At 40.4% G+C, this 13,379-nt stretch overlaps 1 protein-coding gene across 23 annotated transcripts in view; it reads left to right on the forward strand.

The window, feature by feature from the left end:
• The first annotated feature begins 9,776 nt into the window (after positions 1-9,776).
• The window catches only part of NRCAM (neuronal cell adhesion molecule), a 142,813-nt gene continuing 139,210 nt past the window's right edge, over positions 9,777-13,379 (forward strand). For 11 of the 23 annotated variants that reach the window (XM_031507910.3, XM_085569431.1, XM_077783467.2 and 8 more), the window contains exon 1: positions 9,778-9,940. The gene's annotated coding sequence lies outside the window, so the exon portion shown is untranslated. Of the gene's footprint in view, positions 9,941-10,382; positions 10,525-13,379 lie in introns of those variants that run through there. The other 12 variants (XM_085569433.1, XM_021545282.3, XM_021545287.3 and 9 more) reach the window with 3 other exon arrangements.

Consider the following 13,379-nt stretch of genomic DNA (forward strand, 5'->3'; position numbering starts at 1 on the left):
TGATTGAATGCAGTTTATTTTCTAATCTGATGCAGACATGCTCAAATAGCTTGATAGAGATATAGCACTGCAGACTTCCTTTTGCTTAAATTAAACAATAACTGCTACAGCTAGCCTGTATTTTAGTATTAATCTCTGGTCTGCAGTCACTGCTGTGAAGGTCAACAAATCAGACCACAGAAGGGTCAATGTCAATGTTTTACACCTTCATGTAGGTGTATGTGCTAGAGATGTGCTGTCTCTCATCTCTAAGCATATGTATCTATCGTTACTAAAAGAAGATGTCATGGTAGATGGTGGCAAGTAGTCAGCTGTGTGCTCAACTGCATCTACCCTTCCTCATCACAGTGAAAATGTCTAGGATTTAAAGTTTCACTCAGACAAGTCATCTTGCCTTATTCTAATCTTGCTTTCAAGGTCTAGAACAATAGCTGTTGTGTATCCAGGTCTGGGTTTACCCCCCTAGAGACAAATTATATGATAGCATTTCTGTAGGAGTTCTGACCTGAGTAGTGTTTCAAGATGTTCCCTTTTTCTTTCCCAAAATAGATAAATTTTTTTCTATGTCATTATTCCCCATTCTGAAGAACTCATATTTTTTAGCTCTGCCCTGGAAGAGGAACTTGTCTGACTTCTGACACCTTTCTACTTCTAATGCTGTGATGTAAAGTACCATCTTTAAAGATCACATGCCTAATTTTGAAACCCAATGCTGATGCCATAAACAATTGTAAATGCTTTATAGAACAACCTCTGTGCTTATCTTTTCCTCTATTTATTTTTGGAAAAGAGTGGACTTGCCTAAGATAGCTCTCTTCATGTTAATTCTTGAATTTCTGCCATAGAACACAAAATTATAAAAATTATAAAAGTGTTACAGAAAAAAATCAATAGTTCAAATGTCAGTATTACAGCATTTCTAAACCTTTGAGCAAAGTACAAATGTTTCTTAGAACAACAGATGATAAAAGAAATGAGAAAATCATTATTACATAGCTAGAGTGACAGATCATACATAGATAGTGCCAAGAGATTGATTTTTATGGTAGAAGGTTCCTCCCTAATCACGATAATAAAAGTAACTTCAGAACATAAGTGAAGTTTAGCAGAAAAAACCAAAGTTTGATGTGAAAGGTAATATATATATCATGGTTTTGAAGAGAAATCTAGATGACAGATGAATATATTTGGTTTGAAGGCACAGAGTGAAACAGTAAGCCACAAATTCATCTGTGTATTGACTACAGATACTCATCTATAAAATGCAAATTACTATTGAATGTGCTAAATGAAATTCTTAGTTAGCATACTTAAATATGTGAGGAAACTCACACTTAAAGCTGTTTCTGTGATCGATGGTAGTGAAAAATAGTGAGTGTACACATATCCAGAAAAAAAACTTAATGTGTCCACACCCAGTTAGAAGTTCCCTGTAAAGAATACAGGCATTTTCTTGACTCTATTTTAGGCACTGTATTAGATTTAAATCACAGACCCAGATCCTAAGGTTGGTGGACCCACATTGCTTCTTGCTGAGGGAATCAGAGTCTGCCAGCTACATGCATGAAAGCCAGTGCCAGCCTACAGACCACCTCATGCATCACCAATTGGGACTTTAAGTACCAAGGAGCAACAAAACTGAAATGTTTTACATTTTTAGACTTGCTTCTACTCTGCCTTTATTATTAAGGTAATCAGAGAATCGTTGAGTATCCCAAGTCAGAAAGGCCTCAGGAGAATCATTAAGTTCAACTCTGGGCCCTGCACAGGACAGCCCCAAGAGTCACACCATGTGCCTGAGAGTGTTGTCCAAACTCTTCTTGAGCTCTGTCAGGCTGGTGCAGTGACCACTTCCCTGGGGAGCCTGTTCCAGTGCCCAGCCACCCTCTGGGTGAGAAACCTTTTCCTGATATCCAGTCTAAGCCTTCATGCCATTCTCTTGGGTTTTATGGCCAGAGAGAAGAGATCAGCACATGTCCCTCCCCTTCCCTGCATGACGAAGCAGTAGGCTGCTATGAGGCCTCCCCTATTCCCCTCTAGACTGTCCCCCATCTCTGTGGCCCTTCTTTGATGCTAACAACTTAATACATTTCTTACATTGTGGTGCCCAAAAGTGCTCACAGTGCCTGAGCTGAGGATGCACCAGCACAGAGCAGAGTGGGACAATCCCCTCCCCCAACTGTTTGGCAATGAAAAAAAAGAAAAAAAATCAGTTGGTATTAGTTTGAGTAAACCAGGAAAATCCTTCTTCATCACTCTTGCTGAATGATGGATTATCACACAGTCTGTGCTCTGCCACTTCAGATTTGAGACCACATAGCTTGTAACTACACTAATTTGCTTCTGAAAGTTTTCACAATACTCAAAGGAACTCCTGAGCTGAGGAAACTGCTGGACTCCTGTAGCAGTCAGCATCACAGCAAGCAGGGAAGCAGGTTCTGGTGCTGGCTAATTCTTTAAATGATAATTCTTTATCATTTAAAGTGATAACAATAAGTGATAATTCTTTAAATGTGAGCCCTGCCTGAGCACTTTGAAAGGAACAAGGTTATTTACGGTATGAAAGACTGACAATCTTAGAACACAGATGGGAAAAGGGGCTCACTTCCAGGGAGTGAACACCAGGGATCATATATCATAATTATAAGGTGTTGTGTATTTGAGTGACACACAGCACAGAAATGGAAGATACCCAAACTTTGTGATAATTGCTGTATGTGATAATAGCTCTTCCAGTAACATGTAAATCGTGAGACAGAGTAAATTCCAGTGTTCTTAGAAACTGTGTAACTTTTCTCTAATTTGTGAAAGAAAAATGACATGCTCTTGCTAGAAAAGAATGGAAAAATAACAAAGCTCCAGGACTATGTGGCAAAGGGCAGAGGGTTAGGGGGGATCAAGCAGAAGAAGACATAATGAAGCAGTGGTGCTGTACTGAGGAGTGCTATGCTAGTAAATCATGAATTGGAAATGATTAAACAAAATACAAAAACACAAGCAGAAGCTCATCTGCTACAGACAGAATAGTAAAAGTAAATAGATATACTTGCTGTTTATGTATCAGTGCAACTTTCTCTTAAGATTGAGGGGATAAAAGAAAGGTATTCCTTCTGTTTATGTTGATGCTCCCACTGCACATGAAACAGGACTTTTGCAAATTTGTTGCACCTCAAGTTAACCTCAAAAGCATATGGAAATTATGTCTAGCAGTATGTTACCTGTCAGCATTAAGAAAATCTCATTTAGAAAATAAAGGCATTTTAAAATCTTAAAATTCCTTTAATTTGTTAAATGTGTGTAATTACATTTCTTGTGATGCACAAATGCATTGGGTTCAATTAATTTCTTATGTTCCCTAATTACCATTTTCAGCAATATTTTTTTCTGAATAATTTAAAGTATTTGATTCATCTGAAGCAGATTTCTTGAACTCTTCTAAATTCCCACTTCATACCTAGAGATCCATATAACTAGAACATTCCCATGGGATCTCAGCTTCTCTTCCTGGTTTCAAAAGGACTGGTTGGCTGTTCCAGTGATCATCAATCACATCTTCAAAACATCATTTTGTGCCTGAACTATGACAGATCCTAGGAATTATTAATTAATCTCAGTGCCATTTAAATCTGAGAATACTCACACACTACACAACAGTATTCACTGTAACTGAGGGGATGGGCTGCACAAGGATTGCTTTCCACCTACCCTGGGTGTTTTGCCAGTGTGAATTTTACATTTTCAGAGTCAGAAATCAGGGGTTTTCAGTGATATTCTGAACAACCATAAATAAAAACATGAAAAGTGAGAGCTTTCATTTGAAATAATGCTAGTTTTTTGGACCTTCAAAAATACATTTTTGTTCTGATGTGGTGACCAATACAACAAAATCTTGGAAATATAGCTGATCTTGGAAATAAAGCTGATTGTTCACTGTTGTCTGTTTCAGAAAGCTACAAGGAGCATGACCTGACATCCCTCTACCGTAGTGTCAGTCAATTTATCCAGAGATTTTCTCACTAAACAGAAAATCTAAAGAAATCCAAACATAAGCCATTAGAGAAATGGTGTGTTTGTAATTTAAAATTAATTTAATCCTCAGAAGGTACAGCAGATTTAAAAAACAAGGTGTATCCTAAGCAAGCAGACTAAAGTCCTTTGGTTATATTTGTAGTTCAAGACTAAAGATAACTTCAAAAGGACTTAATTGATAGAATTTTTCACAAAGTATTCCCTCTCCATGTTCTCAGTTTCCCAGGCAGAACCTTACCTTCTTTCTAAGGCTTATACATGTGATCAAAATTTATATTCATATATTGGAAAAAGGAGCAGCCCTTACTTTTTCACCAGCTTTGCTCTTTTACTCTGTTATCATAAAAGACTTCAATACAAGCTCAGTTTTTGTGAGTGTCTGTGAAAATCATTAAGTTCATTCACATTATGGATATGCACTATAAAGAAATTTGTTAATACTTGGTGGATAGGAATAAAGTATCACTAAAGCAAGAGTTATAGCTCTAATAGCTATTATTAGGCATTTTCAGAATCTTGGCATTTCTTCCTAGATCATTTCCATAATGGAAAAAAATTCCATTGAAGACAAAGTCTCTTAACATGTGAGACACTGCTGAAGGATGAAACAGGTTAAATCATAACATCAAGCTTGACTTTAGGCTCCTGCTTTTGAAAATGGAGCTACTTAGTATTCAACACTTTAGAAGTCCTTCGGACAAATTGCCTGGTGTCTGTAGACTTTTGATCTTTGCGGAGTAGTTTTTCAAGAATCTTGAACCCTGAGTTATGCTTCTGAGAGATTTTTAACTGTCTCAGCCAACTTCTTCTAATGGAAAAATGTGACATCTAATTATACATACAAAAAATGCTTGGTGTTTGCAGACAGTTTAATCCTACTGCAGGTGAAGGACTTCCTTCCTTTATTTACATATCAGATAAAACACTGGTTCTGTTTAAAAAATATCAAGTTTCCATTGACTTTAGCCACTTCACCATGTTGAACACAGCAGTCAAAAATAGATGTAGTTTCTGTAATATGACAGAAAAGTTGTATTAAATACAAACTTTATAATCCTTTCTCTCTCAAGTTTCTGAAAAGTTACAATGGTTCTCTATATCCCTTGAAATCACCTCTTGAGCAAGGACAAAAGTACTATTGTCTGCACATGATGGTATCTGTGAATGTTTCTAAAAGTTCATCTCTCCATTTTACCTGAGAATTTTGATCTCTTAAGCATTCTCAGAGCACATCCACCTTATTGATTAAACTTGACACAAAACCAAGATGATGGTACTATCTTCTTGCAATTAGAATTGTTCAGGGTGTTTGACATATGCTTAACTCTTTTTTCCCAGCCTTTGCTAATTAGCAGCTAAGAAATTGAGTATTCCTTTAAAAAAAATGGTGTTTAACTATCCTGTAAGGGTGGATTGAAAACTCTATCTTCATCCTCAGATGTTTTGTAAAGTTTGTGCCCTGAGAAGCTGAAGCTCATTAAGTGAAAGAAACAACTTAGACAAGAGTTCCTGTTTTCTTTATCAGCACTGTAATGATCAAGGTAATGGAAGATGGGCTGGTGACAGCAGTGACAGTTCCTCTTCTCCACCTACTTCTCAAAGAACAGGATCATGTCCTTTCATTTTTCATTCACGCATCTAATTCCTCAGGAAGCTTTCGCCCTATGAGTCCCTGGCAGTATTTGCCACCAGCTTTTTATCATAAGTCCTAAATAGGCATGATTCAAACCATGGCATTTCCATGTGGCTGTCTCCAACTGGCTCTTGGCTTAGCCTGCTAGTCTTCTTGGTTTCCAAGAGAGCTCCAATTTCTTGTAAGTGAAACCTAGGTGATAGCTTATGACTCACACATAGAAGTACCTAACTCTAGTCACAAATTGTCTTTTGAGAGAATAGCTCTGAAACCTTAAATTATTTTTCAGTTGTTGACAGCACATCACAACACTTCCGTGCAATGTCTTTCCTGTACAATCCTCTTGCTACCCTAGTTCTCAACATATTTTATATCAAAACACATCCTCTGCCTGGTTCTCTGTGAAAGCTGATTTGTTACTTTTACCAAAAAGTGCAGCTTTTAACATTAGACATTATCACTTAAACTTTTGATCTTGTCTTTGGTCTCCTTTCTGCTTAGAAATATTCTCATTATATGCCGCTGTAGTAAATAAATACTAGTTTCTGAAGACTATTAATCCAGCAGTTAAATGCACTTACTTTACTACTATGGTATCAAAAAAAAAAAAAAAAACTCCAAAAGAAATATGAAGTGCCCATTAATAAACTAGATTAAAATTCTTCTCAAAAGTTGTTCAGTGTCTGATTGGGGCCCCCCAAAATCTACTAAATATGATTAGTCTAAATGTTATTGACTTTCAATACATTCAGTGGGGTATATCTCATTCTTTTACTTTGTACAAAGTACTTTGCAGGCTACACCATGCTCCATCTGCTATTGTGCCATCTCAAAACAAGAGGGACAGTGGGATAACTCATGTTAAAATCACATGGATGGCATTCAGCTGAGTACATGCAGGCTCCTACAATGTAGACATTTACAGCTAAATGAGACACCCGCTGGTTCTGTTACAGTCAACGGAGAGAAACAGGCATTTCTAGGATGCAACTTGGCTTATTCTAACGTAGACATCTAAAATAGGTTAGATGAATCACACACCAGAAGTGCCTATTTCTGGTTCTCTTTATGCTCAGTGGAGAAAGTGACTAGCTCAGATGCAGACATTCACATAGTAGACATCTAAAGTTAGGTGAGATGAACAACCAAAGATGTCTTTCCACATTCATTTTAAATGTCTCCTTTAGGAAAAATATGTCAAAGAATTATTTTCAGCTAACACTAGCCTGTGGCAGCAGCTCTCTGGCCACAGAGAGAAACACAACTCTCCTCAGCATCATTCTGGGGAAAGTCTGTGAGAAGATCAGAGAAAAGAATGAGAAACAATTCTTATCCTAACTTGCTACACCTGGTATTGTGAACACGTGGAATGTATTACAGAGATTTGTTTATCAAAGGGTGGTTTCTTAATTAGCCAATAGTGACAGTGTTTAGATTGGAGGACCAATTAGGTTCACCTGCAGTAAACTAGGTGGACCTAGCTTCATCATAAAAAGCTTCATCATAAAAGCATGAGTTTCTTAGTAAAGATTATTTATCAGCCTTTTGTAAATACATGGAATCTATGTAACTTATCACCCAGCCGGGGGCCCCTTACAATGACGCTAACCTTTACCAAAGTATCATTTCTCTGAGTATTTTATTTGTAACCTCTTCCTAAAAACACTTTTCAAGATCCAGATCACAACTGATACCCATCACAGACAAGTTTTTGATTTTTTTTCCTTTATCACAATAATGCAATCATTAATCAATTTTGTATGTCAAATAAATGTGTTGTGTACCTGATCAGTGCTTCCCTAAACAAAGTGTACAAAAACTCCAACAGATCAATATAGAAGAAATCAATAGATGATAGCTAATTAAACCGAGGTCAGTAATAAAGGAAAATGAAGCATAAGACTATGCTGGAAACTGCCCATCCATAAATATAATTGCAGCAAAGTGAGAAGAAAGGCTACAGAAAGTACTATGATGATTACAGAAAGTATGCAAAGCAGCAGAGAACTCTGAAAGCTAATATTTCTTCAGCCACAAAACTTCTGCTTATCATAATGGCTGTTGTTGTCTGTGCCACCAAGCTCACCTGCTTCTTTTTGCTTGGTGCCACATTCCTACTGTCACTATGGGTAGTAGTCATCCAGACTAGCAGAAGCCATCACCAGTAGCTCCTAGCTGTATAAATCTTCGAATTAACTTGTTTACTAATAATGTTGCCACAATTTGGAAATATCTACTTTGTGCTATTGAATGTGTTTATCTGTTATGTAATATTAAAAAAATATAGATTTAAATTTCTCAAAGGAATCACAATGGTGTAATCATATGAGCTGCAACACTTAAGCTTCATCATACATCAGTAGAGCTGTTTATTATATCAGTATAGAGTTGGTTTTTATGCCCTCCCTGCTACAGTAAAGTCTCTTCATTTACACAGGTCTTGTGGTCGAATTTCCACCAAGTTGTTTGCCACAGCCCACTGGTTTGCCCACTGCAAAGTATCGTATGCTGGCCATCCAGATACTAACCAGATCTTTGATCCTCCATTTCAAGAAAGGTAAACTTTCAACTCAGGTATTTCCCCTCAAGTGTCCTGCAGTTCTACAGTCTGCCTCCTGAAGGTTTGGCTCACCATGTTGCCCATGGAATACATTGGGGATGCAAACAAACAGAATTTCTCAGACAGCTTTCTATCTGCATTTTATACCTATATTTGCACAAAGCCAGGAGTGGCTACACAATCTCCTGATGGAAGACAATATTGTGGAAGAAAAGTCAGGCAATATCCTAGCATTTTAAGGCCATCTCTGTGTATGTACACTGATGCACATTTAATTAGACTGTAGTGTTTTTGTAGTTAAATAAATCAGCTGGAAACATAGGAGTTGTATAGCAAAAAAGAAAATGTTAGCATACAAATTAAAGAACATTGGAACACGTCTCTATATAAAATGTTTTTTCTTCACATTAATCTAATCTTCTTTGCATACTCTGGTCTCAAACATTAATATCCTGGCGTCAGATTGATAGGAGTTTGAATATCTCCAAAGTCTGAAGCAGTAATGTCTGACTTATCGTTCAAACCTTTGGTATTTATATTCATGTGCTATATCATTTGCAGAATCTGTTATTCATCTCAAGTGTTGTTTTCAGAAGGTCAGATGTTCAGATTTAACTTGCCAGTCGTAATGCGGTTTCTGCAGAGATGCAGGGTAAGGGCTATTTGCTCATCTCAGGCATTGCGTTTTGCACTATTAAGTTATCACCATAGAGTTCACCTTGAGAGCTGCTCCCTGAAATGTATAATGGTTAACCACTACAGGAGTTACCACCTTGCAATGCACAAAAGGCTATTGCTACAGCGGCTGATCCAAAGGCAAATTCAAAGCAACAGTTAATCACATTTACTATGTTAAAGGCATAGTTGGATTAATTTTGAGCAATACTAGACACGGCCCATGGAAGTCTCAAAATTGCATTAAAATAATTTCTGATGTCTTGCATTAAATGAGCTGTCGTGGAAGGGAAGGAGAGCTCTGTGAGAGGCTTACTTGGAATAAGCCCTGTTCCCGACTCTTCTCCAAGCGGTGTCACGCAAAGCTTCCCTTTCAGTGCTCGCATCCAAGCGACCGCCTTCCTGAACTTGTGAACTGTAAATTTAACGAGTTCAACAGGACAATTCTCGAGTGTAAAATAATATCCTTGTCTCCAGTTTGGGAACTCGCTGAAACCATCTATTCAGAGGGGCACTGCCGGGCTAAAATAATGCGGCTATTTAAAACACCGCCCTTGCCGGGGGGCATCTCCGGGGGTGGGCTCGGGCGGGGCGCGGGGGCCTGCCGGGAGGCTCAGGGCCGGGTCGGTCCGGGAGCCCCTGAGCGGCGGTACAGCGGCGGCTCCAGCCCGGTTTCCACCGAGACGGCGGAGGCCGGCAGCGACAGAGGGCGGGAGGGATGCCCAAGATGGACACGCCCCGCGCCCCCTCAGGTGCGAGGGTCCCGCGCCCCGCCCCGCCCCGCCCCGGCCCCGCGCCGCGCGCGCGCCCCCCGGCGCGACTCGCGCAGACGCGCGCGCCCTCCCCGCCCCCCCGCGGGAGCGCGCCTTCCCCGCGGCGCGGCGGGGCGGGGGCGGCGGGGAGGGGAGGGGATAGCGCGGGAGCGCGCCCGCCGCGGCTCTTCTCGCCGGGCTGCCGAGCGGGCAGCAGCAGCAGCAGCGGGAGGGAGAGCGCCAGTACCCCCTCGACCCTCTTCTCCCCGGGCACAGGGGCCGCACCTTCCCGTGAGTACCGACCTAGCCGTCTCTGTCACCGCGCCGCGCATCACGCTGAGAGAGCTGCCGCGCCCGCCGTCGCGCGCCTGTCACATCCCGACCGTTTCCATCCCTCCGCACCGCCGGTGTGACATCCATCCCCCGCGCACCGCCGGTGTGACATCCATCCCCCGCGCACCGCCGGTGTGGCATCCCCCGCACCGCCGGTGTCACATCCCCCGCACCGCCGGTGTGGCATCCCCCGCACCGCCGCCTCGGTGGCGAGGAGCCGCCCGTCCTCCGAGGGGGCGGGCGAGGAGGCAGCGCCGAGCCCGCCGGAGCGGCGGCGGCCGCTGCGGGGCTTTGTTGCGGCGGCGGCCGGTGGCACCTCCCGGGCCGGGCGGAGACGCTCCGCGGCTGCGGCGCGCCCACATCCCGGCGGGCTCGGTCGCCATTTCGTGCGCTGCCCGGCGGGGCCGAGGGCCGGGCGTGAGCGGGGAAGGAGCTGTCGGTGCTGAACTGCCGCGGTCCGCGTTTCGGCTCTTCCGCCTTTATTTATGTGCCGTACTTTTCTTCTTTCTTTCCCCGCTCCTCACAGTTGCGATTTTATTTAGGTATAAAAGAGCCACAGTGTGTCTGAGTTGCGGGCTTTTCGTGTTTTCCCTATTGTGGCTTCTTGAAGGAGATTGATGCAGAATATCGCGGTGAAGTCTGTGCAGCAAGTGCACTTGTCTCTTTGATTATAAACTAATAATTAACCAAAGCTTCTGCTGTCGCTGTGGTCTTCAGCATAGATGTGTTAGTTTTGAAGTCCGAAATGTATTTAAACCAAGGCTTCGGAGTCTAAGTGTAAACAGTACCTGATTAATAATGCCAAGCTGTTTAAATATTTAAGATCATAGTGTGCTTCAGCCCAGTCAATAAGGCTGTTTCATATTGACAAGTACTTTGTGAAAAGAATGCTATTGCTTAGCTCTCTGTGTAGTTGGATAAAACAATGGAAAATGTGATATATAGCTCTGCAGTGAAACCTATAGATCATGACATAATGTTCCTTTATCTATAAAGGTCCAGCTTTTGTGTGTTTATTCAAAATAACCTCCTACTGAGTGAAAAAGCCAGTATTAAACACCTGGGTTTCTTTTTTTCTAATGTTCCCTGTCTTTGTGCATTTCTTTCTCTGTCTGATTTTGATTCTTAAGTATATTGTGGAAAAGGTAGATGAAACCTGAAAACTTTTTTTGTATCTAATAGGTGCACTATTAATAATTTCAACATCTTCCATAATTTAATGTAATAGACATGATAATTTATGGATAGTAGTTATATGGGTCTGTGCATAAAACAGGTCCCCATATGACATCAGAAAGCATCTGGACTGTCTTCTGAGTTTGAGAGCAGCTTATATGCCAAGAAGCCAGTCTTGCTTCAGTCTTTGGCAAAAGATATTGGCTGGAAGGAGAAGGGTAGTTTAGTGTTAAATAGCTCAAAGGACCTAGAAATTGGAAAACGGATTCACAGGTGCAGCATCTTTTTTAATATTTCTCTAATGTGTTTGATGTTATCATTTGTGTGAATAGACCTCAGGCATTTGTTTAGTTTTGAATAGAAATTGCAATGCAAGTGACCAGAGCTCCTAATGAGTGTGATGCTGAAGTCTTTGAAAGTTACTTATTTGTATTTCAAAGTACTTTGAAATTCTCTTGTGTGTCTAAAATTAGCTGTCAGGCTATATCAGTGTAGAACTGGGAAAGTGTTACATTCTGAGAATATTGAATCTAAAGAAGCAAACCCAGAAAGCTGCTTGGCAGTGACAACTTGGGATCCATTGAATGAATTCATATTCTGGGTTGTGCAAAGACACTGTAGCGAAGGGCAAGCTGTACAGTTGTGTGACCACATTTGATGGTGGAGCAGTATATACCAGCTGGTGCTAAGGATGGAGCTAAAACCTTCTTCACAACTTACATAAATCCACAACTAATCATACTCGTATTAATATCTTAGCTCTGTCATTAGCATTACTGGCCACAATAGAATTATTCAAAAGTAATAATGTTTAGTGTGAATGAGATCACTAGATTCTGAGTCTTAGATGCTGTTCCTTATCTTCTTGAAGAAAGTGTATTATTTATCACATATACCACAGCTTGTTTGACAAAAAAGGGCTGTAATAAGAAAACTGGGCTATTTTAAATGGTCTTAATTTTAGGAAAATGAAATAAATCCAGTGATCCACTGATACTGCCTGCTAGCTTGTTACACTGTGGTGTTTCTCTTTGGTGCTCAAAAAGGTGACTACAGAAGCTTTAGTAACCAAGTTAAGAGTTTCTTATTGTTAATGAGATGTCTCTCTAATTGTCAGATGTTATTATTTTGAGGATTCTGATTTCAAGTCAGGTAATGCATATTGCCTGTTCTTTCTGCTTTAGTGAAATGACTCACCATGGTATCTGGACATAAAAGATATTGACTACACTAAGGGTTTGTCATTTTTTAAATAGATTATTGTGCAGCTCAAATAGCTCAATCAGCCTAAAATTCAAATGTTTTACCTGCACCTGTGAAATTGCTGTTATTTTGTAGTTTTATTACTCTGTCTCAAATCCCCTTGAATTGTGATTACTTCCATTATAATTACATAGTTCAGTAAAATTGTGCTCTTCAGTTTTCACTGGACTTGTTCATTTCTTCACATTTTATGAGCTGAGTTGGAAAAATGTTGGAAGTCATACCAAGGAAAGTATATCTTGGTAATGAAAGCTGAGGGAATAATGTAGGAGGTATTGTGTTGGGCAATATGCAATGAATTTGATTTTGCCTTCCTGAGTGGGATGATAGTATTTAAAAAATTCTGTTAATACTTTCTCTGCAGTGATAATTTGTTGCATTTGAAATTGTTAAGTGTGTGTATTGCCTATTCAGTTGAGTATTGAGAACATTGCAACTTCTGCATTTATGAATAGTGTCTCATAAATGTAATAATAAGGGAATTTGAAAAGAGTTAATCTCTAATAATAAGCTTAACGTGATGCACCGCAAGTTTTGTCCTGCAGTTTGTTAACCAGGAAAGGACAGTTGCAAGCTAGCTGTCTTGCTTTCTTCTGAGCTACTGGAGGCTGGCTGAGCTGGCAGTTATTTACCTCAATAGAAAACTGAAAGGGAAAAAGTGAACAAAGGAGGTCTGTTTTGCCTGTCCCACTTGCTGGGCTGTTGTCTTTGCCCTTTTCAGTGAAGGAGGGGGTAGAGCTGGGTCAGAGTTGAGGAATACTGAAAAGGAATTCAAGTCTTATATTGAAATGTGAATGATAGCTTAGTTTGAGCACCGAACACATTTTTTAGAATTTTTTCTGTCTGCAGGAGCTTTAACTGACAGATGGTGATGGACTGGCACATAGACTGCTAGGAGGTACAGCTAGATATGTGTTCAGACCCTGCTTAGACACTCAGTAAACAAGTACATATCTGA

The sequence above is a fragment of the Lonchura striata genome, chromosome 1A (genome assembly GCF_050655825.1).
Source record: "Lonchura striata isolate lonStrDom1 chromosome 1A, ASM5065582v1, whole genome shotgun sequence".
NCBI lineage: Eukaryota > Metazoa > Chordata > Aves > Passeriformes > Estrildidae > Lonchura > Lonchura striata.